The sequence below is a fragment of the Ambystoma mexicanum genome, chromosome 12, assembly GCF_040938575.1.
Source record: "Ambystoma mexicanum isolate Mex_15411 chromosome 12, UKY_AmexF1_1, whole genome shotgun sequence".
In the NCBI taxonomy this organism is placed as follows: domain Eukaryota; kingdom Metazoa; phylum Chordata; class Amphibia; order Caudata; family Ambystomatidae; genus Ambystoma; species Ambystoma mexicanum.
In genome coordinates this window covers 745,265,159-745,291,748 of record NC_090936.1, presented here as the reverse complement: position 1 = coordinate 745,291,748, position 26,590 = coordinate 745,265,159, and the positions used below count along the sequence as shown (strand labels likewise).

Sequence of the window (26,590 nt, the reverse complement as noted above, 5' to 3'; positions counted from 1 at the left end):
TGAACACTCAGGGTCCATGCCTTCACTGGTGTTCTCACCGGGTCAAATGTGCAAGAGACAGTGTACTGCTCGTCCAATCTTACGGCTTTAAGGTCGGTCGGGGCTGCACCATATCGTTCCAATGCCCGGTGTACTGGATCAGGTACGTACCAATGTCCTCCATATTGGGCTTGGGCAACCAGGTAATACAATTCAAAATCTGGCGCTGCCCGACTCCCCTACCCCCCTCCTGATGGTGTGCGGTACAAGTAACCTTTAACATTAACCACCACCATTTTCAATCGGGATAATCTGCCACATAAGGAGATTGGGAATCTGGCCCACAATGGCAATTTTTAACCGCCAGGGCGTTTAGATATTTCTCATGATTGTCTTCATACAGTGCCGGTTGTGTGCAAGACACCTTCACACCCAGATACTTTAAGTCAGTCAGGGCTCTTCGGAATTCTTTAAGATCAACTGGTGTAGTGGTGTATTCCGTTAGTAATTTGTACATTTAGCCACTTCCTCCATGATCGCCCCTAGGTTCTCATCAGGATTCTGCAAATATAACTATTTTTTTATTTTATTTAATTGTATCAACAAAAGACAATTTTTACAAAAATAATTCCACAATTCCTATCCACAAAGATAACAATGTATCGTCTGCATACAAGGAAATGATCTGTGGGTGTCCTGCTATGTGTATTCCCCCATGTGCTTGACGGTCCCTCATCAGCTGGGCCAATGCTTCTATCGTGAGCGCAAACAACAATGGGGAGAAGGGACAACCCTGTCGTGTACCCCGTGCTAATGTGAATGTCTGGGAAAGGGCACTGTTAGTGTGGACTCTGGCAACCGGATATGCATAAAATAGTCTCACAAAGCTGACAAAATGATCTCCCATCCCAAAACGTTTAAGCATCCCAAACCAATAATTCCATGATATGGAGTCAAAAGCTTTTTCAGCATCCAGAGATGCTGCTACTGCCTGGGCTTGTGGGTTAATTTGTGATAACATACCAAATTGGCTCCATAGGTTAAAAGCTGTGTATCTCATGGGAATAAAACCTGATTTGTCCGGGTGTACCAGATATGTCATGTGCGATAGGAGCCTGTTTGCTAATACTTTCGCAGAAATCTTTGCGGCTGTATTAATCAATGACCATGGACAATAGGCAGCGACCTTCCTCGGCGGTCTAACCAGTTTTGGAAACACTGAGATCACAGCCTTGGTAAGTATGGGCGAAACCACCCATATCTCAATGATTCCTCCCAGAACTTAAGTGTGACACCAGGGTCCCACTATATGTCTTGTACAATTCAATGCCCAGTCCATCAGGTCTGGGGGCTTTACCAGATGATGGCGAGGCAATAGCCCCCGCTATTTCTACGACGGTGGTGGGGCCATCCAACACTTCGCGCACTTCCCCGGGGAGACCTGGGAGAGCAATGGCATTTAGAGTTCTACCTCCTCCTTTGTACAGGTTATCTGTATTCGCATAGAGTGTCTTCTAGTTTTATAGAAATTCCCCATTGATCGCCTTGTTGGATGTTAGGAAGCTCCCTGCTGCCCCTTCAATTCCTACAATGGGATTCACTCCTCCCTCACTTCTAATCACTCCCTGCCAAGAAATGCCCACGTCGATCTTCCTCCCCATGTCACTGTGCTTGGACAGGTTTTGCCATATATTGTATCTCTCGATCTGCTAGTTCACAGAACCTCAGCAGGTTGCCCTTAATTACCCCCCAACAGCACCTTGTTGGCAATGTTGAGTGTTAGGCAAGATTGTATACAGTACCCTTTGGTAGGGTAGACCAGACCAACCTTGTCCTCCTGGCAATAAGTAACCCAACCTTTGGTTTAAGACTGTACTACACAGGTTGGCAGTGTGGCTGAGCAGCCAGGCTTATCTGAAGAGGGGTCAATGTGAGCAGTTGGGTTTTTACACAGAGAATCACAGTGACAATTATTCCAATAAACTCTTACACTCGAGGTTTCTTGATTAAACAATTATTAATTTAAGTCAGTTGAATAAGCCTTCTTCTGAAGGGAGCAATACACCCTGAGGTGACTTAAATAACTAGGACTTTAATATATCACTGGTACATTTGGAGCAATATGGAGTTTGGTGTCAAAGAAAAGGGGTTTGGAATAAAACAAAGATTAAACAAATATTCAGAAGCAGGTAAGTACTTTTGAACCCCGCCCCCAATACAAAATAAATTAACCCTTTTCTGGAGGAAAGGTAAAGCACAAAGTCGGAGGTAAGAAGAGTCTTTCAGGGAGCCAGGCCAGCCTATGTTAATTGAACGAAAGTCTAGGTGAGCTGAAGCACTTCTTGCAGGTAAGTAAAAGTCTTGCACAACGTTTTTGAAGTCTTTGTAGAATAATGAAATCTCTGTAGGGCCACAAGCTGGGAGGCTTGCGAGGGGCAAAGCTTCAAGCAACTCTGCAAAAGCAACCAAGAAACGTCTTGACTGAGAACTAGCAAGGCTATAAGACAACAGGTAAGTCCCCTTAGTTTTACACTACCTTTGGTTAGAAGAAATTGGTTCCAGCTGGCTTCTGTTCCTGTGTAGGTCTACAGATCTTGTTTTTCCTGGGCCTCCGTCGTGGGGACAAGAGGGAGGACGTCTAGGGACTCCTGCACTACGAATGGAAGGTTGGCGGGAGCAATGGGCACACTTCAGATCAGCTGCCCTTCGCGGTTTCAGCTCCTCGCGGCTCTTGCAAATAGCACCACTGCGGTTCTCAGATACCACTATGGACTTTCCTCACATCTGGGGTCCAGCACTCTGTTCAGGTTGCTGAGGCTTGGTCAGTCCTGCTTCCTGGGAGTCCGGAGGATATTCCTGGAGCTCAGGACTGACTTAAACACTCACTCTGTTCTGGTGTTCCTCTCCCTGGCACTTCGGTTTCTGCAACAGCAATGGAAGTACAGCCAGCTCCAAGAGGATTCCAGATGAGCTCGTCTAGGGGTCGATAGGTCCCACCAACCCAAGGGGAGAAGTCGTCCTTTGCAGGTCTTCTCTAGTCGAGGCAAATTTGTTGCTTCAGTAATGCAGCAGGGCTTCGCCGGTGTTAGGAACGTTTTCTGAAGTCCAACTAAGTGCTTAGTAAAATCATTCAACTGAGGCAGTATAAGACTCAACTCTTAGTATAAGGCTGTACCAACTGAGTACATGGTAGCACAGACAGAACAGCCAGGCTTATTTTAGGAGGGAGAGAGGGCTGTAGAATCAGTACAAATGAAATTGTAATACAAGTGATGCAAAAGAAACACTGAACTACTTTGTACTGTAAAAATAAAGGATTTATTTAAATACAGGTAGGCCCAGATAAATCTAGGGGGTAAGTAAGTACGAACACATTATATGAAATCACAATATAAAAACACAACATTATACTTGAAGGCACACAGACCCAGGTAGAGCCCTTATTTGGAACCCCTGACAGTAGTTCTAGGGAAGTCAAATCCTTATCATACACATTCAGTATAGGTCAGACCTATTCTTGGGGAGAAAAAACCAATGGTTACTTTTCACATTCAGTAATGCAAGGGCAGTAGACCCTACAAGTTATTCACTGATTCTTAGTACAAATCACTTAATCAGGCAACTGGACATAATACTTTTGGTGAATAGTGGAACACTTATACTAGGTGCAGTAAACACCTATAACTACTTTTGTGATAAAGCACAGTTATACTAGATGTGTAAAACCTAAGAATGTAATATACAATAACAAGTGCTTTTGAGATCAGTTACCACAGATAAGCAGTAACTTTGTAACTTATTTTTGGATGGCACACAGCTAACACAAGGTAATTAAAAGCCACATACTTTTTTAACCTCACAATGAAGGGGAAAGTAAAACCCAATGTTACACTTCACTGAATGACTCAACGTTATTCTAGGCAGGCAACAACCTAATGCAGACTTATTCTGGACAGGCTAGCAGCAACTCGGGGGAAGAAATACCCAGTTAGGGGACATTCATACAATTATCCTCAAAGGACTAATCTGGTGATACCAACAGTTTGAGGACACTCATACAGTTACCCTGCAGGAATAATCTGGTGAAATCATCACTTTAATTTTGGGAAGAGGCACAACCGAATCACAAGAAAGTAATGTACCTTCACATCTACTTTCTATTAGAATGGCAAAACAGTTTCTAAGGAAAGAAAAGATGTTAACCATACTTTTAAGAATAGCGCATCACACATTCAAGATAAGAACTTTTAGAATTGTTGACTCTTAGAATTAGTTACCAACCAACTTTTAAACACTTATTTTCTTTTCTAGGCCAAAGGCCCAATCCCTTCAAAGTCTTTCCCTTATTCTTGGAGCATGACTGTTCTCAGTGGCAGAAGGGGGGTCACTAGGACTAGTGACCAACAGGCAGTGTCAGGATAGGTTCTTTAGTAGCAAAAATCACAGAGTTCTTTAGGAAGACTGGGCAAACAGGTGTGTACTTTACTTCTAGGTTTAGAAGAGATTCCAGGGGCTTCACAGAAGACACCCCAGCAGGATTCTAGCAGTGGGACTGGGTGCACTGGATGAGAGGCCTCCGCATCACAGAACACACCTCACAGCTACACAGAAATCCGAAGATAAGTACGTACCCAAGCCAAAACAGTACCTCAGAAGATTTTGCAGCAGGACTTCAGGGTCTGCAGCCAAATACCCGGTCAGTGGATTCCTTTTCGTGGTGACTGAAAACAAGACCTCAGAAAGAACTTTGCAGCAGAGATCGATGAAGAAGGCTATAGGCAAGGTTTCCCTTGTGGCAGAATGCGGTTCTGTGTGATTTGGCGCCTTTTTAAGGAGAACCGAAGACGACAGAAAATTGCGGTTGAATTCTCATCGTTATAAAGGTCCAGCAGTCGGACTTTTTTGGACTCGATTCGTGTCCCTGGAGATTCACAAGGATGCCCACGAAGTTTCAGCGAGATTCGTAATTCGGAAGACCGCGCACCGCGTGGGATAGCTCAAAATGCAGGTCTTCTTGTGTCTAGTGGGTCTAACCTGGCTCTGTCGGGGTCGTCGTTTCCAGAGTCCCCAGGCCGATTGGAAGGAAGGGCTACAGCAGGCTGCGTTCGCACAGCAAGCTCTCCGGTCGCTGGAAATCGTACAGCTGCTTTTCCTTCATCATCCTCTTCAGTTTGGTTGACTTTTCTTCAGCTCCCAGGTTCGCAGTATTTATCATGCACTAGAGCATAACCTCTGCATTCTCTCCCTGCATTTTACAAGAAGGGGTGGTCTGGTTGTCCTAGCTGGACAGCTTGCACCCAACTGAGATGTGTCCCCATTTAAGCAAGCCGTAAGACAAAGGGCTGGGGAGTTTTGGACTCCTCCCTCGCTTCCTGCCCTCACAGACACACTGGAGCCTTGGCAGGGAGTCCAGGGGACTCCCGCCGAAGATAAAAATCACACAAAGGAATTTCCCACCCTGGATGTCCGGGGAAGGAACAAGAAACGACAAACACTAAAATGGCGAAAAAAGAAGAGGGGCCATTTTGGTAAAATGAGCACCCTTAGGTTCCTTTACTGCAGCGGTGAACACAGCCTGCGGTAAAAGTGCACCAAATTAATACAAGATATCACTGCCACCAGCCATTGAAGATGAGCTTGTCCCTGTAACAAAATTGTTAGCGTTTTAGTGTGAAAGGGGAGATACATTGCATCTCCCCAGCACTCCACATAAGGTGGGGTGTGCTGGCTTAACAGAATAAAATGTAAAAGGGATCCAAAGATCCTTTCTACCCATGAGAACTGTAGTTCTTCCAAGGTTAACAAAAGAAAGTTAAAAGGAGAGCCCATAGGCCAACCCAGCAACAAGCGCTTATTGCCAATAAGCTGTTAAAGAGGATAACTTTAAAAAGACACTATGGAGTGCCAAAAAAATGACACCCATAAAAAGAGTTAAAGATTCTGTGAGTGTGGAAAAAGGTTTCCACTCACTGAGGTTTTAAGGAAAATATCCCACTAGTAAAGCAAAAAGTTCTGGGGTCAGGAAGATGTACCAGTTCTGTGAAAATCTTACCTAGCAACCGGGTAAACCAACGGTCCAGGAGTTGCAGCAGGCGTCAATTCCAAGTTCTTCTTCGGATTCCTTCGTCCAATGGTCGACTCTGCCTTCCAAGAAAAAAGCCTTGCCTTTTATGCTGGTTTCTCCCATTCATTTGCAGCCTAGCTGTCAATCACACTGCAGGGTGGCTGGCTGTCCACTGAGGACAGCCCTCCAGCCAGTCACTCTAGGGTGCATTCCTGTAACCAAGGAGAATAAGCAAAGGGAGTTTCAGGCACCTGCCTCGCGGCCTGCCCTGCTAGACACGCTGGAGCCAGAAGCGGCCTTCACTCGTGAATCCTGCCAAAGACAAACCGAACAAAGCGACCAAACTTGGTTTTACGAAGAGTAAATCTCAAGAAGGACCTTTCCAACAAGAAATGGCGAAAAAAGAACAGGGTAATTTTGATGAAATGGGCACCCATAGGTATATTACTGCAGCTGCAATTGAATCCCACAGTAAAAACACACAATGGTAGTAAAAATAAATCCACTGCCACCAGCTATTAATTGTAGAAAGGGTAACATAAAAATGTTACATGACAATCCAGACAAAGGGGGATAGTAAGTAACCCCTCCAGCACCCTATTGTAAGATGTGTGTGCTGGATCTAGAAAGTTACAAAATGGTAAGTAAAGTAAATTTCACTTCACTGCTCTTGGAAACAGTAGTTTCATCAAGAGAAGGTATTTAAACCTTTGGGAAATCTAAGAGACTTCCTTGTGCCACTTCACTGAAGGTGCTGTGCGTCACAATGTAAAGATGCCTATGGAGTTTTTCAGAAAAGTTAAAAGAAACAGAGTCCAAATCACAGAAAAATACATGAGAGAGTGGGGAAAAAGGTCTCACTCGCTCCAGGTTAGAAATTAAAAGTCCTAAAGTCCAGCAAAAAGAGCTGGGGGTCTCTAAGGTAGAAGGGAATTAGCACATTTCTGAGATTTCTCCCTAACAGTGCTGTATTAATTCTCTAACCTATGTAGTTCCCTTTCAGTCTCCGATAGTTCCAGTCTAGTGGCTCTTAAGTACCCCAGTCGTGACCGAAATCAGCGTACCACGTAACCAGACCTTAAATGTTTCCCATATCGTAACGTATCTTGGAACCGAACCCTCATTTATCTTAAAAAAATAAAAACACGCCAATTTTCTCCTGTAGATCCTCCACTGGCGCGCTGTCCAAAAATATGGCACGTAGCATCGTCCATAGAGGGCGAGGAAGCAGCGAACCACTGAGCTCCAGAGACATCACCACTGGCGATTATCAGACCGTGTGTGGGGCAACATTCTGCTCCTGCGAAGGCAATGGTGCCCATGTTGTCGAGAGTAGCCAAAAGTCAATCGGTGACATAGCGTGACTGTAGAGTGGTACGTATATTGGCTGCCCTCGGGTGTTCCTCCTTTCATACATCTATTAACCGCAGATGTTCCATTACTAGTTTGCCAATTTTAGCTGCAGCCGTCATCCCGCGTTGTGTGGTGCTTGACTGGTCTCTCTGTAGGTCTAAGATTGTATGGAAATCATCTCTCTTCCCCCCACATATAAAGGGAGCGTCTGCCATCTTCACCAGCCTCTCTGACACCTGGGTATAGAATCCTGGGTCGTCTATGTTCAGACCATAAGTGTTTACTAATATGATCTTTTCGCCTGACATTCCCCTCTCACTATAATGCAACTGCCCTCCGAAACAGCCAGTGTTTCCTCTGCCTGGAAACGTAACGAATGGTGCACAAGAATAAGCACACCCCTAGCTTGCGAGAGGAGTAAGTTGTATAATATCTCTGACGGCCCCATTTCGGTGCAAACCCCTCCTACAATGGCCCTAGCGCGTGCGTTTCTTTGAACATTACAATTTGAGGAGTGGCGCTCCAGGTATGCTGTTATCTTCCTAGCTTTAATGGGATTCTTCACCCCCCGTAAATTCCATGATAACAGATGCACACTTCACCTGGCGTTTAGTTGTAAACAAAAACAATGTTAATGCATGTGTCTCATAAGATCAATTTGCAAGTGATTCAACCCACCCACAATTAACAATCCGCCCTTCACCGTCTGCTTTTGTACATCTCTTTAACCCAGCCGCCCATCCAGGGTCCCCACTCTAATACCCCAACATGCCCACCACCCACACCATCTTCCCCAAATCAATATTTCCCATGTATAACCATGGAACTTTCCTGTGGTGCGCCATGAGCAGTCACCACTTGCAACGGCCAATCCAACGCCCGTGTGCCCCGGCCTTAATTAACAAATTCACATACCAGAGTCTTATGCTGTCAATATGAGTCCATGTAGGGGTCTCTTGCTTAGTTGCCCAGGTCGTTCCAGCCAGCTTCTGCCACAGGACCGTCATTTTGATAATTCTCATGTTATTGAATCGGGAGTGGGATCGATGCCTCAATATAGGCTATGGCATCTGCAGGGTTCTCGACGAAATGTGCCCAGCCGTGCTCCATGCGTAGTTTCGCGGGAAACCTAAAGGCATATGGAACGTGCCTGGCTTTCAATTTCTTCGATGGGTCATACGACTAAGATCTGGACCCCGGCTGCGAATTCAAAGTAGATATGGATAATGTTGGATTCGTAGCAGAGTGCCCCTTGTTCTCTGGAGAGCTTCAGGATGAGTTTCCTGCCCCTATAGTTGAGCATTCTTACACTGAATGTACGCTGAGGTTCCCCCGGTTTAGGCACCGGAGCAAGTGTGTGGTGAGCACGCTCGACCAGGAAATGCATGGAGAATTTACCTGCCCCAAACATGGTCATTAGCAAGCTTTAAACAAACCGCCCCATGGGTCCTTTGCATGCCGCTCCTGGTACTCCGACAATGTGCATGTTATTTCATCTTGAGCGTGACTCTAGGCTATCACACTTGCCACAAACCTTTGTCAGTTCAGCCCTTAGCTCTGCAATGTCTGTCGTGTTGGCCCACCTTGCCCTGCACCTCACCGATTCTGGTCTATGCCTCATTGATGCGGGCTGTCTCCTTCTCGAGTTTGGATTTCAGGGACCCAATCATTGCCACAATGTCGGCAAGCTTCACATTAACAGACAAGAAGCCACTCTGCATGGCCATCATCAGCTGATCTTCGCGGGCTTCCCCGCATGCTGGGCTCTGACCTCCTCCCTGTACCTGGTCTACAGGCTGCAGGGCCGCTGCTTTGTGCTAGTGAACGAATCCATTGGGCCCCATTTCTTGCCTGGCCCTTTTTTTTTTTTTTTTTTTTTTTTTTTAAACTTTTATTTTTGTTAACAGAGGCAGATAGCATACATACTTACATCGGGACAATAAGAACAAATTCAGTATACATATACATGGACTTATATGCAGTCAGTATATATAAGTCAGTGAGGGCACGGTAACCCAACGCCTCCCAGTGCCGCGCCACTGTGGTGTCGTGCGTGGGTTCCAGCCCGGGAACATTCCCTGCGGGGAGCCACTTGTAACTTGCCTAGCCCTTTTGTCATGGTGCAGCACTGGTCCTGAACCCCCTTCACTTCCATGTGCGTGACAATGCACCACTATGCAGTGCCCCTTTATCTAGCACCTGTTCTGCCACAATGCTGCTCTCCTCTGCATGTAGGCTCAGTATTATCCCTTACAGATCTCGGCCGGCAGCGCTGAGGTGTTCCTTATCCATAATATCTTAAGGGTCTCAAGGGGTCACTGACCAATCACTGTCTAATAATGGTGATCTTAGATAATTGTCCTTGTTAGGCAAAGTTTGCATGCAGTACCCTCTGGGACCAGTACATACACCTGAGACTACAGGTGTAAGCAAAACCCACCTTTAGTATAAGTCTGTACCACACAGTTTTTGGTAGCAAGCTGAGTCATTGTTGTGTGTAATGGTCCCAGAGGGTACTGCATGCACATTTTGCCTAACACTGGTGGCAGAAGTGGGATGAATGGGAGAAAACTGTTAAAAGGCGAGTCTCTTGGCTTGGAAGGCAGAGTCGATCACTGGAACGAAAGAACCGAAGACGAGCTGGAAGAGGACGGCTGCTGCAACTCAATTTCAAAGTCTGAGCAGTGGGTCTGTTACACCTACTCCTTCGGCAAATGTGGGAAATGTTGATGTTGATGAGGATGATAATGATTCAGAGTCTAACTCTAATGTTATTGATGAGCAATTAGAGTTAGAGGAGTCTCAGGATGTGAGCCCCTCTGCACCTCAACAAGCTCTTGGGCCTCAACCTTTAGCCACATGGACCCTACCAGGTCCAGTACTGAGTCCAGAATTTGTCTCTCTTGAAAAAAAGAGACTGAGTTGAAAAGGTTCCAAATGCAAACAAAGTAAAAATCAAGAAATAAAACTCAGAGAAATGGAAATGCATCATGCTCTTGAAATGAAGAAATTGTCTCTTGAAAATTGTTCTATCCCAGAGTCTTCTAGGTATTCCAGTCCTAAGATACCTTGCATGCCTAAGGAAGCTGTGACTATGTATGAGGTGAAACTTTATATTTTGGATTGGTTGGCTGCTTTTGAGTATAACTATAGGATTCAGGGTTTCACAGGGAATTGGTTGATTCCTTGGCTTTTGTCTAAGCTCCCCCAGGTTGCAACTGATGCTGTAATGGAGTCAGGGGCACTTGAAAGATTGGAGTATGAAAATGTGAAGCTAGCTTTGATAGCTAGATTTGGGAAAACTCCTTCCCAGTACCTTAAAAGGTTTAGGGCCCTCAAAAAGCATGATGGTACCTCTTGGGCTACCTGGGTGTATGAATGTTTGAAGAACTTGGAGGGTTGGGTTAAAGGTTACAGAGTTAACACTTATGAAGGTGTGAGAAATCTCTCTATGTTGGAGTCAATATATGATGCCTGCTCTCCTGAGCTGAGACAGCACTTGGCTGATTCTGATGAGATGGATCCAAAGAAGTTAGCTAAGGCTGTTGACTTGTGGATTGCCAACAGGGCTACTCACATGGGTTATGGGGCAACTCTGAAGAAGGATGAGGGAAAGCAGCCAAGTAAAGATAACCAGGAGAATTCTAATACCTCCAATCCAAAAGAGGGCCCCAAACAGAATAAGGTTAGCCACAAGTAAAAACCGAATCAGGCGGGTGTACCTTCTGGACCCAAACCAGAAGGAGGTCAGAAATCTGCCAACTCCACGTGTGCCTTGGCAAGGTTTTCACACACTCTGTGGAATTGTTTCTGTGGCAGCTTAGCATATTCTTGAGGGAGAAGAAAGGGATGGGTTCCTTGCTCTCGTGCAGGGCGTCAAGGATGCCATGTCTGAATCCCTTCAGTCTGGTTTGGATACGGCCGACCGGGTTAGCCGATCCATTGCTGCGAGCACCGTTATCCGCAGATTTGCGTGGTTGCGGAAGTCGGGGTTTGCTCCGGATGTGCAGGCCCACCTTCTCAACATGCCCTTTGATGGCGCACATTTTTTTGGCAGTAAGGCTGACGAGAGCCTTGAGAGGTTGCAGACCTCAAAAGCTGCAGCAAAGTCTTTGAGCGCCGCAGTGCGTTGATCTCCGCCTTTTCGTCCTAGGGGACAACAGTGGAGGGGAGGTTCCTTTCGTTAATACTCCTCCTTTGGTAGAACGAGAGGGGCCACCAGTCAAAGGGGCCAGCGAAAAAGTACCTGTGGTGGGCGGGGAACTCGTGGTGCCAAAGCTGCTCAGGCAGCTGCCTCTTTGCCTTCAGGTGCTGCCGCAGCCGCTTCCAAACAGTAGTGAGGCCATGTCCCATGGTTCGCCAGTTGGGGCAGACTGTCTCAGCATCTCGAAGAATGGCGTGCCATTACTTCAGATGCGTGGGTTTTGGATACCATAGCCCACGGCTACTGTCTTCCCTTCCTTCAGCGGCCTTATGACAATCCACCGGGGAAACTCTTAGAAGCTTCCGGATCCGCTTCTTGTGCATGACTTTTTGAGCCTTCTGGAGAAAGGCGCTATAGGACTGGTGCCTGTAGCGGAGAAGAACAAGGGATGGTATTCCCCTTATTTTATGATCCAAAAGAAAGACTGGGTGATTGAGACCCATCATGGACTTGCGTTGGTTGAACAAACTTCTCAGGAAGGACAAGTTCAAGATTGTCCCTCTTTCTCAAGTCCTCCAGGCCCTTCAACTTTAGGATTGGTTGGTGTCTCTGGACCTCAAGGATGCTTACTTTCATGTGCCGATCCATCCCGCACAAGAAGTACCCGAGGTTTGCGGCTGGCGACTCGCACTTTGTTTCGGGTCCTGCCGTTGGGATTGACCTCCGCCCGAGGGTCTTCACCAAGGTAATTGTGGTGGTGGCAGCGTACCTCAGGCGAGGGGGGATTCACGTCTACCCCTACCTGGATGACTCGCTGATCCGAGTGCGCTCTCCATTGGTTCATCTCCGTGTCTGGGCTTCTCCCTGAATTTTAAGAAGTTGCATCTGAGATCTTCCCGACAGCTCCAGTACATCAGAGCTGTTCTAGACACGTCCTTGGGGAAGTGCGCGCCTCCCAAGGTGAGGGCTCATCACATTGTGCAGATGGTGGACAAGTTTCAAGATGCTCAGTCTCCCGGCTTTCAAATTCTTAAGGTTGCTCTGCCTCATGGAATCCTGCATTTTTCTGGTGCCAAAGGCCCGGCTGTGGATGAGATCCCTGCTGGCAAGATGTCGGAGCCCGTTCAGATTCCACTCTCGGTCTCCCAGGATCTTCTCTGGTGGGCCAACTAAGGGAACCTGATGAGGGGGGAACAGTTTTGGCAACCATGGCCGGAAGTGACGGTAGTGACGGATGCTTCCCTCACAGGATGGGGCGCTCATGCCAACGACTTGACCACCAGCGGTCGTTGGTCTCTGTCAGAGTCAATTTGTTAGAGCTGTGGGCCATCAGGCTAGCTCTGAAGGCGTTTCTGCCCTCTGTACGGGGGAAGAGTGTCCTGATCATGACGGACAACACAGTGGCCATGCATTACCTCAACAAAAAGGGAGGGGGTTAGGGTCACTTCCGTTGTGAAGAGAAGCAATGCAGCTCTGGTCCTGGGCCATCCAACAGGAAATTTCGATCTCGGCAGTTCATCTGGCGGGAGACAACAATGCGGCGGCGGATGCTCTGAGCAGGCAGAGCGCAGTCTCAAACGAGTGGGAGTTGGCTCAGGAAGTCCTTCAGGAGATCTTCGTCCCTTGGGGAACCCTGCAAGTGGATCTCTTCGCCACCAGTGTCAACCGGAAGTGCGAGAGGTTCTGCTCAAGGGAATTTACTCCAAGAGGAGCCTTAGGAGATGCGTTGGTGGATTGGCCATTCCCACTGCTGTACACATTTCCTCCAGTCCCAGTCATTCCTCACGTGTTAAGGAGGTTCGGTTCCCACATGATCCTCATTGCTTTGGATTCCTGGGCCAGGAAAGAGTGGTACCCGGACCTTCTAGATATGTCCATCTGGCCTCCCTGCCGAGAGGATCTGCTCCCCCGTGAGGTGGGGCTAGGTGGGGCAAGGTGGGGTGGTGGAAGGGTCAGGTTCTCCATCCAGAAATCAAGACTCTCAACCTTCACGCTTGGTATCTGAAAGGTTGAGGTACAAGGATTGGGACCTCCCGGATGACGTTATGGAGGTGTTGCTTTCGGCCAGGTGGCCTGTGACTAAATCCCTGTACCATTGGCGTAAATTCTGCGACTGGTGAAGAGATCACAATGTTTATCCTTTTCAGTGCTCTATTCCTATGGTTTTGTCTTTCTAACTTTCTTTGGCCCACAGGGGCCTTCAAGTGGGTACCATTAAAGGTTACCTGGCGGTGCTGTCTATCTTTAAGCGCTCGTCTGAAGAATGTTCTTATTTTAAGATTCCTTTGATTTCTCAGTTTCTTAAAGGGCTGACTAATGTATTCCTGCTGTCCCCTTTCCAGGTGCCAGTTTGGGATTTGAATTTGGTTTTGAAATTTCTCATGGGTGCTTCATTTGAACCTTTGCACTCTTGTCCTTTGAGATTACTGTCCTTCAAGACTGTGTTTTCTAGGTTGCGGTTACTTCCGCTCGGAGAGTGAGTGAATTGCAGGCATTTTCATCTAAGCTACCCTTTACTGTGTTTCACAAGGACAGGGTTGTACTGCGAGTACGTCCCTCCTTTCTACCTAAGGTAGTTTCTGAATACCATTTGAGTGAAAAGGTGGTTCTTCTCTTTCTACCCTCCTCCTGGTAAGGAAGAGGAGTGACTCCATCGGCTGGATTCTAGGAGAGCTTTAAGCTTTTACATTTCTACGATGTCCAGGGTCATAGTGGACGATTAACTCTTTGTAGGATATGCTGGACACCGATTGGGCCAGGCTGTTACCAAACAGACCGTGTCCAGGTGGATTATCTTCACCATTTCGCTATGTTATCGATTGGCTGGTAAGGACCCTCCTGATGGGTTGCGAGCTCATTCCACTAGCGGTGTGGCTACTTCCACCGCCCTCCAGAGGGGTGTACTTATTAAGAGTATTTGTGATGCTGCTACATGGGCTTCCATCCACACCTTTGTAAAACATTATTCCCTGGATTCTATCCATGGTCAGGATGTGGCCTTTGGGAAAGCGGTTCTTTATTCCGCATTCTAATTGGGTACTCTAAATTCTTTATCTCCTCCATTTACTGGTACTGCTTTGGGAGTCTGTCAAAGATGTCGAATGCGTTGGAGGACACAATCCATTCGAAGAACAAGTTACTTACCAACTGTTAACGTATTTTTCGACTGGATGTTCCCCAAACGCATTCCACATCGCCCTGCCAGCCTGCCCCTCAGGAGAATTTCCTATGCGATTGCAGCTTCCGTTTTCCGCAAGGCTAAGTGAACTGCAGCAGGCATACGACCGGTGCCACACGTTCTGGGGGAAAAAACTTAAACTGAGGCTACGGGCGCTGTGCATCCTATTTATAACATCCTGTGACGTCGTCCTCGACCGATGCCTTTGAGGGACATGGACCCAACACCATCGACACAGGACGCCCTTTGCGAAAAGCTTCCGAAGTGCACAGCTGTGGACATTACATGTGAAAGATGTGGAATGCGTTGGAGGAACATCCAGTTTTGTTAGAATCTATTTTTGATGCCTGCTCTCCTGAGCTGAGACAGCACTTGGCTGACTCTAAGGAGATTGATCTAAAGAAGTTACCAAAGGCTGCTGTCTATTGGGTTGCCAACAGGGCTACTCGCAAGGATTCTGGGGCAAATCAAAAGGAGGATGATGGGAAGCAGCAAAAGAAAGATGGCAAAGAGAATTCTAATACCTCCAATCCAAAAGAGGGCCCCAAACAGAAAAAGGGTAAGCCACAAGGGAAACCGAATCAGGCTAGTGAAACCTCTGGTGCCAAACCAGAGGGAGGTCAGCAGAAACCCCCATTTGTCAAAACATTTGGAAAATGTTATGCTTGTGGGTCTACTGACCATGTGAAAGGGGAGTCCAGATGCAAGTGTTTCTTTAGTGTCCCTGGGTCTGTGGGAACAGCAGGATTTAGATGTCTATAATGCATTTCCAGATAACACAAAAGATTATTACAAGGACAGTGTACTTGGCAGGGGTCTCCTGACCACTTACATTAGAGACACTGGGGCCAGCATTGCAGTGGTGGATGAATCTTTCTTTCAAACCTGAGGATGTGGCTAAGTCACCCAAAGGCCTCACTAAACTTGCTGGAGGCCCTGTTCAAATGCTTCCAAGATTACCAGCTCTCATCCAGTGCAACAACATGACTGTCAAGACACCTGTCAGTGTCCAGAGTGAGGTGCCTTGGAGAGTGCTGTTGCGGAATGATTTAAAGACTCTTGGAGTTATATCAAGCACCCTCAGGCCTCCCAGCAAACGGAAACAGGAACAAACCATGAAGGCCACGGAGAGTACCTTAACTGACTCTCCAAAGAATGTTACAGAAGAATCAATACCACCCAGCCAACAGGAACTACTAACTGTTTTTTCTAAGAAGAGGCAAAGGGGAAACCCAAAACCTCAAAGAAAAAACGAGAGAGCACGCCTGTGCTTCCAACAAGGACATCCCCGAGAGGACGATCCAAAGTCACACCTGTGACTACTCCACCAGCTGAGGCTGAGTGTGAGGAACAACCTGGAAAGGTTGAATTGGCTACTGAAGATTCAGAGCTGGAAGAAGACCTTCCCCCTGTTGAGATCTGGATCCTAAAGACCAAGTCTTTACTGGCAGAAGGTGGACCCATTAGGGCAGACTTCAGCAGAAGTCAAAGATAGTCCTACTCTTGAAGGACTTCACCAACAGGCAGCTTCCCAAATGGATGGGCAAGAGCCAGGGAAGCACAGGTTGTACTGGGAAGATGGCCTCTTCTACAGTGAACCAACTGAGTCTATCCCAGGGGTCTACAGAAGACTTGTAGTGCCTCTAGGGATAAGACAACAGTTCCTACAGTTGGCCCATGAGATTCCTTTGGCTGGTCACTTAAGTTTTAAGAAGACCAAGGAAAGGCTCTCTGTATTTTTACTGGCCTAAATTGGGTCTGATGGAGATAAATTCTGTAGGAGCTGTCACACTTGTCAAGACAGCTGGCAAGAGTGGAGCCAAGAATGTGGCACTCTTGGTGCCTCTCCCAGTGCTGGGAGTCCCTTTTGAGAGGGTAGGAATCGCCATTGTTGGTCTCTTAGACCCTCCAACCTCTTCAGGCAACCGATCTATATTGGTTGTAGTAGACCATGCTACTAGGCATCCTGAAGCCATACCTATGAGGACTGTTACAGCTTAGGCTGTTGCTAAGGCCCTGCTTGGTATTTTTACCAGGGTACGTTTTCCTAAGGAAGTCATCTCTGACAGGGGATCAAACCTTGTCTCACTACATGCAGGCCATGTTGAAGAACTGTGGAGTGACTTATAAGTTCTCAACTACCTACCATCCCCAGACAAATGGGTTGGTAGAGAGGTTTAATAGAACTATGAAGAGCAGGATAGGTGTTTTAGAGGAACCCCTTAGAAGAAAGTGGGACCTTCTACTGCCATGCCTTCTATTTGCTTATAGAGAAGTCCCTCAGGAGGGAGTTGGATTTAGTCCCTTTGAGCTTCTCTATGGTCATCCAGTTAGAGGTCCATTGGCCCTAATTAAGGAGGGGTTGGAGAGTGCTGCTTTTCCCAAGCCAGTAAGAGTCACTGAATATGTGTTAGATGTCAATTATTTGGTGAATAATTTGGTGGACTTAGGCAATCCTAAGGAGGCCCCCAGGGTCTTTCACACTAACCGTCTAAAAGCCTATGGGCCTCATTACACGGAAGGCGGTGATCCAGGGTGCTATTAGCACCCTGGATCATGCCGGTAAATTACCGGCACTGCCTTGGCGGAAAGGGGATTTACTGCCCCATTCCAAGGTTGGTGGGGCGGTAAATCCCCCTTCCGCCATTGCCCTTCCCCATTCCCATTTCTGCCCCATAGGGCTCTATGGGAATGGGGAAGGCGCTAATTACGGCACCACAATTTTGCGGTGCCGTAATTAGCTCCGAGGTCCCTTAGCGGGTTGGTTTTTAACACCTGCAAAAAGCAGGCGTTAAAGCACCAACCCGCTAAGGGACCTCGTAGTAAGGCGGTAATGGTTAACGGTCACCGTTACCATTAACGGTGGCCGTTAACCATTACCGCCTTCCGTGTAATGAGGCCCTATGTCTCTAGACCAGAAGTGGGAGCTTTGCTTCTAGCTTCAGCTCAGGAGGAGGAGGAGGAGGAGGAGGAGGAGGAGGGCGAGTTTCTGTTAAATCAGTTTGCCTCCCCATTTCTCACTATCACCAGGCATGACCCCTTTGGGCCAGCATGTTTCTCTCACTGGTGACCATTTACATGTTAAAAGCAGAGGTTACAGGATTTCAGAATCTGCAAGAACCCACATAAAGGAGGATGTCAACAAGATGCTTGATCTCGGGGTAATAGAGCCCTCTACCAGTCCATGGTGTAGTCCATTTGTACTAGTGCCAAAGGCAGGATCCAAGGCGTTGAGATTCTGTGTGGAATATAGAGCTCTTAATGCAGTCACCACGACTGATGCCCGTCCTTTACCTAGGACACATGAGCTGGTGGACAAACTTGGTTCAGCCTAGTACCTCAGTACGTTTGACCTAACGTCAGGATATTGGCAAATAGCCCTGACAGACCATGCCAAGGAGAAAACTGCTTTTTCAACCCCATCAGGCCTCTACCAGTTTAAGATAATGCCTTTTGGATTAAAGAATGCACCTGCTACATTTCAAAGGATAGTTAATCAAGTTCTGAATGGGATGGAGGACTTCAGCATGGCATACTTGGATGACATTGCAGTGTTCAGCCCCACTTGGAAAGAACATATTGACCACTTGGGATATGTTTTGCAGACTTTTGAGCAGGCCCATCAGACCATAAAGGCATGTAAATTTGAAATTGGCCAGAGAAAAGTGGCCTTCCTTCGACATGAGGCAAGAGGTTGTGAAATTAGGGCATTGCCTAGTAAAGTACAAACTGTACAAGAATGGGCCACCCCTTCTACTCGAACCCAAGTGAGATCCTTCTTAGGTCTCACTGGTTATTATAGGAACTTCATAGAGAACTATGGGTCCATAGCTTCTCCCTTGAATGTGGTCTCCTCACCCAAATTCCCCAAGAAGGTCAGGTAGAATGAGGAGTGCACAAAGGCATTTGAAGGACTTAAGAAAGCCCTTTGTCAAGCTCCAGTTTTAAGAGCTCCTGACTACAGCCAAACCTTCATTGTGCAAACATATGCTTCCAATACAGGTATAGGTGCAGTTCTGAGTCAGCTGGATGAGAAAGGTAGGGAACACCCAATCTGCTTCATCAGCAGGAAGCTGAGGGAACCTTTGACAAGGTGAGCAACCATAGAACGTGAGTGTTTTGCCATTGTGTGGTCTCTGAAGAAGTTTAGGCCATACTTGTATGGATCTAATTTTGTAATTCAGACAGACCACCAACCCTTGAGATGGTTAATGCAGATGAAAGGGGAAAATCCTAAATTGTTAAGATGGTCAATCATCCTACAGGGGTTTGATTTTACCATTGAACACTGGTCAGGGTGTAATCGCCAAAATGCTGGTCTCTCCAGAATGTATGACTGACTGGAGTAAGGAGATTCATCCAGGGGTGGATTAAATCCTCCTGTCCCTTAGTCTGGGGGGGGCGAGTGTTGGGGAGAATTCTCATAAATGTGCCAATTCCCTTCACCTTAGAGACCCCCAGCAACTTTGCTGTATTTTGAGGACTTGATTTATTTATCTGAAGATAGTGTGAGCCTTTTTTCCCACTCTCTCATGTATTTTGATATATGTTTTACTCTTGTGTTCTTTGATTATGGAGTTTTAGACATAGGCATCATCTTTTCGTGTGTGTCACACAGCACCCTCAGTGCAGTGACACAGGGCAGCCTTCTAGGCTGTCCGAAGGTTTAAACACCTTCTCTGGGATAAACTACCGTTTCCCAGAGAATATAAAGTTAAATTGACTTTACTAGTCTTTTAACATTCCTAGACCCAGCACACACTATCTTCCATTAGAGTGCTGGAGGGGTTACCTAGTATCCCCTTATGTCTAGGAACTCATGTAGTAGTCAATTACTACCCTTTCCTATCGAAAAGGCTTGTGGCAGTGGTTTTAGACCGAACTACCATGATTTTTCTTGACCGTGAACACCGGTAGCTAAAAATCACAGGCACCATGTTTTTCAAGATGACGTCTGAGCCCCCTTTGTTTAAACAGGTCCCGGTCTTCTTTTTTCGCCATTTCTTTTTGGAAAGTTCCTTCTAGAGTTTCTCTGCGTGCCAAACCATGTTTTGTACCTTTGTCCCTATGCCTTTGGCGAGCTTCAGGACTCAAGGCCGCCTCTTGCACCCGAGTGTCAGGGGTGGGCAGGACGTGAGGGAGGTGCCCGAAACTCCCTGTGCTTAATCTCCTAGGAGACCCAAATGCACTCTATTGTGTTTGGCAAGCTGACTGTCCAGCAAGGACAGCCACCTTGCTGGGTGAGTGGCAGCTAGGCTGGAATGAATGGGAGAAAACTGTTCAAGAGGCGAGTCTCTTGGCTTGGAAGGCAGAGTCGACCACTGGAATGAAAGAACTGAAGACGGCTGCTGCAACTCCTGGACCGTTGGTTTGCCCAGTGAAGCCCTGCTGCAGGTCCGAATCGCCAAGTTCATCTCGACAGCGAATCCCTTCAATGATGACTTCTCCCTTGAGTTGGTGGCACCAATCAACACAGAAGCCACCTGGACACCGAGCTCGGAGCTGGTTGTATTTTCCTCAGCGCTCTGCAGGAAACGGAATAGCCAGGGAGAAGAACACCAGTTTGTGTGCTTGAAGACAGCTACTGGAATCGAATAACTGCCAGTTTTCCAGCTTTGTGACCAGTCCCCGTGCAGGAGTTACCAGACGTCCTCCCTCTTGTCCCCACGACTGAGGCTCAGGAACAGCGAGATCTGCAGTAACTGCCAGGAACAGTCGTCTACTGCATCCTTTTCTTCAGTCTAAGGTACTGTGAAAACCCAACAGAGAGAAATGACCTCTCACTGCGAAAGTGCGTGAAACTTTGGCAACTTGCAGGCCTAGTCAGCTTGTGACCCGACATATGAACATTTCTTGTATGAACTACTTCTCAGAACCATTACCCCTCTCTGTCCCTCTCTCCACTCCTCTCTCCTGGAGTGATCACTTTCTCCTATCCTCCCACCTCACCCTCCCTACCCCACAGGCAAACCCACCCTCATCACTGCCACCCACCTTTGCGGTCATCCGACCCATGAAGCACGTGTCAGTTGAGGCTTTCGCTACCACCTGCTCGTCCCCCCCTTCCCCTTTCGGCTGACTTCCACCCTGACACAGCCATCTCCACTCTCCACTGTGCTATATCTGATACCCTTGCCCCTGTCATGAGAATCCGCCTGAAGCCCAAAGCCAAATGTAACTCCTGGTATGACTCCGATCTCGTCACCCTTAAATGCAAGTGCAGGGTGGCAGAGAGGAAATGGCGTGCTTCATGTTCATCCTCTGACAAACTGGCCTGCCGCCTGCTCCAAAGGCAATACCGGCTCTCAGTTCTCACTAAGAAGAGAGCCCTTATCCAAGCCCGCATCTCTGCAGCATTTAACAATTCAGCCGCACTTTCAAATCTGCAAGGAGCTGGCCAACCCTGCTGCAGTCTCCACCTCTCCTGTCCCCTCCCAGGCCCTCTGCACAGCACTGGCCTCTCACTTCATTTCAAAAACTCAAGACATCCTGTCCTCACTCTCCTCCTATCACCTCCCCTCCCCTATTCCCTGCTCTCCTTCTGGCCTTTCAGCAGCCACCCCTCCTCCCTCCTTCTCTGCCTTTCCCCTTTTTTCTGCTGATGAGGTTTCGAGACAAGTCCGATCTATGAAAGTCTCATCAAAACAGGTCCACCTCTGTTCCTCCAAAACTATCAAGGACCACATCGACTCCCTGGTGCCTGCCTTGGCTGACTTCTCCAATCACTCCTTCGCCTCTGGAGTCTTCCCATTCCCCCCTCAAGCACTCCCTTGTGCACCACCTTCTTATGAAACCCTCCTCCGACCCCTCCTGCCCAACTATCGCCCAATCTCTATCACTCCCTTCCTGGGCAAGCTCCTGGAGAAACTGGCCATCTCACAGCTTAATCTCCATGCTGAATCTGTTGGTAGTCTTCATGACCATCAGTCTGGCTTCAGAGCTGCCAGAAGCACGGAAACTGCTCTCCTGAACATCCGTGAGGACCTGCTCTCAAACCTTGACTCTAACACCCCTTGTGTTCTCATCTTGCTCGACCTCTATTCTGCCTTTGACACTGTTAACCACACCATCCTGCTCAACCGTCTCCGTGATAACCTGGGTATCACTGGTCAAGCTCTGGCGTGGCTGTCCTCCTTCCTCTCCAATCGACCCTCCCAGGTCCAACTGGGTTCCTTTCTCTCTGACATCTTTTTCTCTACCTGTGGTGTCCCCGAGGGATCTAACTTCTCCCCCTGGCTGTTCAACCAGTATCTGGCACTTCTTGCTCACCGCATCGCCGCTCTCTGTCCCAACTTTCAGTGCTACGCGGATGATACCCAGCTCATTTTCAGGCTACCCTCGGCCTTCTCTTCCACTTCCCTCATCTCTGACTGTCTTTCTGCTATCCAAGAATGGTGTGCCGCCAACGACCTCTGCCTTAATGCCAGTAAGACTGAGATTCTACTTATTGGCACACCCACTCCCTCCTTCCCTGCAGCTCTCTGGCCGGCCTCCCTTGGCCCTCTTCCTGCTCCTACCTGCACGGCAAAAAACCTTGGGGTCATCTTCGACTCCACACTCTCCTTCTCTCCTCACATCTCTGACGTCTCTAAGAAGTCACACTACCAGTTGCACCTCCTCAGAGGTATCCTTCCTTTCCTCTCCTTCCCCCAGAAGCTCACCGTCTCCAGAGCTCTGGTTCTCTCTAGGTTGGACTATTGCAACGGCCTCTTTCTAAATCTGCCTGCTTCCACTCTCCGCCCTCTGCAACTTACCCAGAACAGGACTTGTCCTTGGCCTCAAGCCCCGGGATCGTATCTCTCCAGGACTGAAATCTCTGCACTGGCTCCCAGTGGCTGCAAGGATTAAGTTCAAAACTCTCTGCTTCATCCACAAGGCCTTCTGGGGCCTAAGGTCTCAATACCTTCAACTCTCTCTCCCTAAATATCTTCCTTCTCGAGCTCTCTGCTCATCCGTGTCCAAATCCCTCAGAGTCGGTCGCTTCTCCAAGCAACAATTTGGTGGTAGATCTTTCTTCGGCTGCTGCCTCCCTCTGGAACAGCCTCCCTGCCTCCCTTAAACTTGAGGAGAACCTTCTCCAGTTCCGGAAGCACCTCAAAACCTTTCTCTTTGCTTCTGCTTTTTCTCCTCCTCTGCTCTGCTGACCCCCTGGCTGTAACCAGAACTGCACTGGCTACCTGGACACCCTATGATTGCTGCTCTCTGCCCCAAGTTTCAGTGCTATGCGGATGACACCCAGCAAATTTTCAGGCTACCCTCGGCCTCCTCCTCTACTTCCCTCATCTTTGACTGTCTGTCTGCTGTCCAGGAGTGGTGTGCTGCCAACAACCCCTGCCTTAATGCCAGTAAGACTGAGATTATCCTCATTGGCACACCCGCTCCCTCCTTTCCAGCAGCTCTCGGCCAGTCTCTCTTGGCCCTCTTCCTGCTCCCACCTGCAAGGCTAAAAACCTCAGGGTCCTCTTCGACTGCATACTCTCCTTCTCCCCTCACATCTTAGACATCTCTAAGACGTCACACTACCAGTTGCACCTCCTCAGAGGTATTCTTCTTTTCCTCTCCTTCCCCCAGAAGCTCACTGTCTCCAGAGCTCTGGTTCTCTCTAGGTTGGACTATTGCTACAGCGTCTTTCTAAATCTGCCTGCTTCCACTCTCTGCAACTTAGCCAGAACAGGACTTGTCCTTGGCCTCAAGCCCAGGGATCGTATCTCTCCAGGACCGAAATCACTACACTGGCTCCCAGTGGCTGCAAGTATTAAGTTCAAAACTCTCTGCATTGTCCACAAGGCCTTCTAGGGCATTGGGCCAAAATACCTGCAACTCTCTCTTCCTAAATATCTTCCTTCTCGAGCCCTTCGCTCATCCACCTCCAACTACCTCAGGGTCAGCCGCTTCTCCAAGCAACGAGCTGGTGGTAGATCTCTCGCCACAGCAGGGGCCTCCCTCTGGAACAGCCTTCCTGCCTCCCTGAAACTTGAGGAGAACCATCTCTGGTTCCGGAAGCACCTCAAAACCTTCCTCTTTGCCTCCGCTTTCTCTCCCTCTCTCCCCTGCTAAAATCGCTGAATCTGCAGCTGGGCCACTCACCGATCTCATGTCCTGGCCCAGCCACTCTTCCTTCACTGCCTACATGCACTTCGGGACTGTCTCTGTATCCTACAGCCCCTTATCCCGGCACTTACCTTTGCACTTGCCACCAGCTGGCCCTATTATTTATCTTGTATTCTACTAACCATGTACTGCACTTCCCCTCTCCCCTTCCCCTTCACTTTTCCCAGTCCCCCTACCCTTGCACTTGCGTGATCTGAATGACACCTGGCCTAGTAGGATCGTTGTCTGTCTCCCTTTGTCCGCCCCCCGCTGCCTCGTCGCGCCTTGAAACACTTGTGTATAGGCGCGTTACAAATACCATATCATATCATATGGCAAAGACCTTTCAGTTTAAAATACTGGAACCGTTTTTATTATGCAAGACTCTAGCCCATTGCCTATCTATTGCATTGGAACCACTCCTCTGGTGAACTCAAACAATTTGCACTGTTTAAGAGTAACTCTATTATTCGTTTTATTAACTTATGCCTTTTTGCTCTTACTTCAAATGCTCTGAGTGCCATTTTGCTGCTCCTTCAAAGTAGTGTAAATGCCTCAGAACCGGATCGTCTGAAGTACTGTAGTATATTTCTGTGTGATATTGATTGCCTCCTTTTAGTGAATGTTTTCTGACTGTGTAATAAATTAATAAGTGTTTTCCCAAGAAACCTTGAGTGTAAGTGTCTATTTGAATACTTGTAACTGTAGACCTCTGTGTAACCTCGTTACAAGCTCATATTCCCTCTTTGATAAGCCTGGCTGCTCAGCTCACTACCAAAAACGGTGTGGTATAGACTTATACCAAAAGTTGGTTTTGCTTACACCTGTAGTCGTAGTTGTGTGTGGTGGTACCAGAGGGTACTGCATGCAAACTTTGCCTAATAGTCGTATGGCATCCAGCCCGACGACAGCTCCAGCTACCCTCTCTGGCCCCTGCGTTTGTGGCCCGCGCCCCTAGTCCTGTAGGGGACTAAGTTCTGGCAAGTGCTAGCCGTCCATCCTCACATCTGTTCTCGGTAGTAAATAGCGCAGCCTAATCCAACCGTCTGCATTCACCTTTCATGTGGGGACTCTTGTTCACCCTCTTTCTAGGTGCCTACGCCTAATTAGGAAGCAAAGCAGTCGCTAGCATGTCATCTGATTCATTGGCCCATCTTGTGCTTTAATTGTATAATCCAGGGGTTGCTTACTGTCTCTGCTGTAGCGTTATGGAACAATCCTCCTGTGGCTGATTGTGGACAGCCTGGATGCCCGCTCCTCCACCTCACTGGAATGTCCCCGGGCGCACCCAGAACTGCACTCCGTTGGGCCCTGGCCACGCACTAGAGGATGCTGTGGCTGCAGATTGTACACGCAGATTGTACACGGTTATGCACTGTGTGCTTCCCCCTTTCTCCTTACCTCTCTTCCAAGTCAGCCGACGATCTGCCAAAGTCGGCTGTCTCAGCAACCACTGTCCACCGCCACGGTCAGCTCCCACAAAAGGCTGCTGGATCCTTCCACCCCTCCCCCACCCAGGCCGACAGCGCTGCGGGTTAAAGTGCCCCCACCTCCAGCTTCCGTGGAAGTCCTCATCGGATCAGGCAGTGGCTTTGTCGGATTTGCCAAGGCTCAGTCGTCCTCCTCCGCTGAACTATCGGGGGCCAACTTAGGATGGGACTCGCTTCACCTCATTAGCTTCCTCCGCAAGCTTCCCAGCAACTACAACTCTGGCACCATCAGGATATTTGATGCGGTTCCATGTAATAATGTCCCCTCAAAAATATCGGCATGCAAAAATGTAACCGAAAAATGGCCGTTTTTTGTGGGGACATTGCCTGGAACATGCGGGGGACACCACTGCAACCCCCAAACCCTTTCTTTTTTTTTAAATATTATATACGGCGATATTATATATGGCGACCATATATATATGGGGATAATATTACCTGATCCCTTTGATATGATATGATATAGGTTATTTATAAAGCGCTTTGTTTCTAAGCGCAGACCCGGGGATCAAACCTGTGGTGCTCCGTGACGTCTTGCTTCCAAGGCGAGCACGTTTCCCCTGAGCTATCCTCCCGAGATTTAAACGTTCGATATGTTGCCGGGCCGGAGCTCCCTCTCAGACCGCCATTACTATTTGGCTGCTCAACAGCGCCCCGGTTGATGATCATTTTTCTAAGAAAAGCTGCATCAGAACTGGAACTGTCCAATTGACTTTGGGTGTCCTGGTCTCCTAAAGGCTCCTCTTCTGAACCCTACTGGCTTTGGAAGTGCTTGTTCCCTTACAGGTTTTAATTGTTGACACTATTATTGCTGGGATAAAAGACTACCTACATTCCTCTGGGAGAAACTCACTATTCAACCAGTTGAAAGTGTGTTCTACATTAACTCTAACCATTTTCCCTCCTCAACCCAATGTTGTAATGGTGAACAACAATAAGTGCTAACACTGATCTTGATTGATGCCATTCTGTGTGCTGGAACATGTTTAGCATATACAATAATTACTTGCCTGCATTATTAGATCTTGTTTAAATTAATTCCATCTTCCAATGACTGTTATTATTAGTTGCTGCTTTTTGAAAAATGCTTAATTTACCTCATGTATATAAATAATGTAATCTAACTTTAGGTGTGTGTTTACTTGGTGCCTTGTGTTTACTGATTTCATTGTGCTACTCTACTGCTTACATTACCCCTCCTAACTTGTGTAGTACAGGCCTATGTTGTGTAACTTCTGCTGTCGGGTTTTTGGCTGCGCTGTCTGAGCACTTTGAGGCCTGCAGGTGAGTAG

At 47.8% G+C, this 26,590-nt stretch overlaps 1 protein-coding gene across 3 annotated transcripts in view; it reads left to right on the top strand.

Moving 5' to 3' along the window:
- The window catches only part of BRD1 (bromodomain containing 1), a 1,051,203-nt gene that overhangs the window by 388,292 nt on the left and 636,321 nt on the right, over positions 1 to 26,590 (top strand). The gene's annotated exons all lie outside the window — the stretch shown is intronic.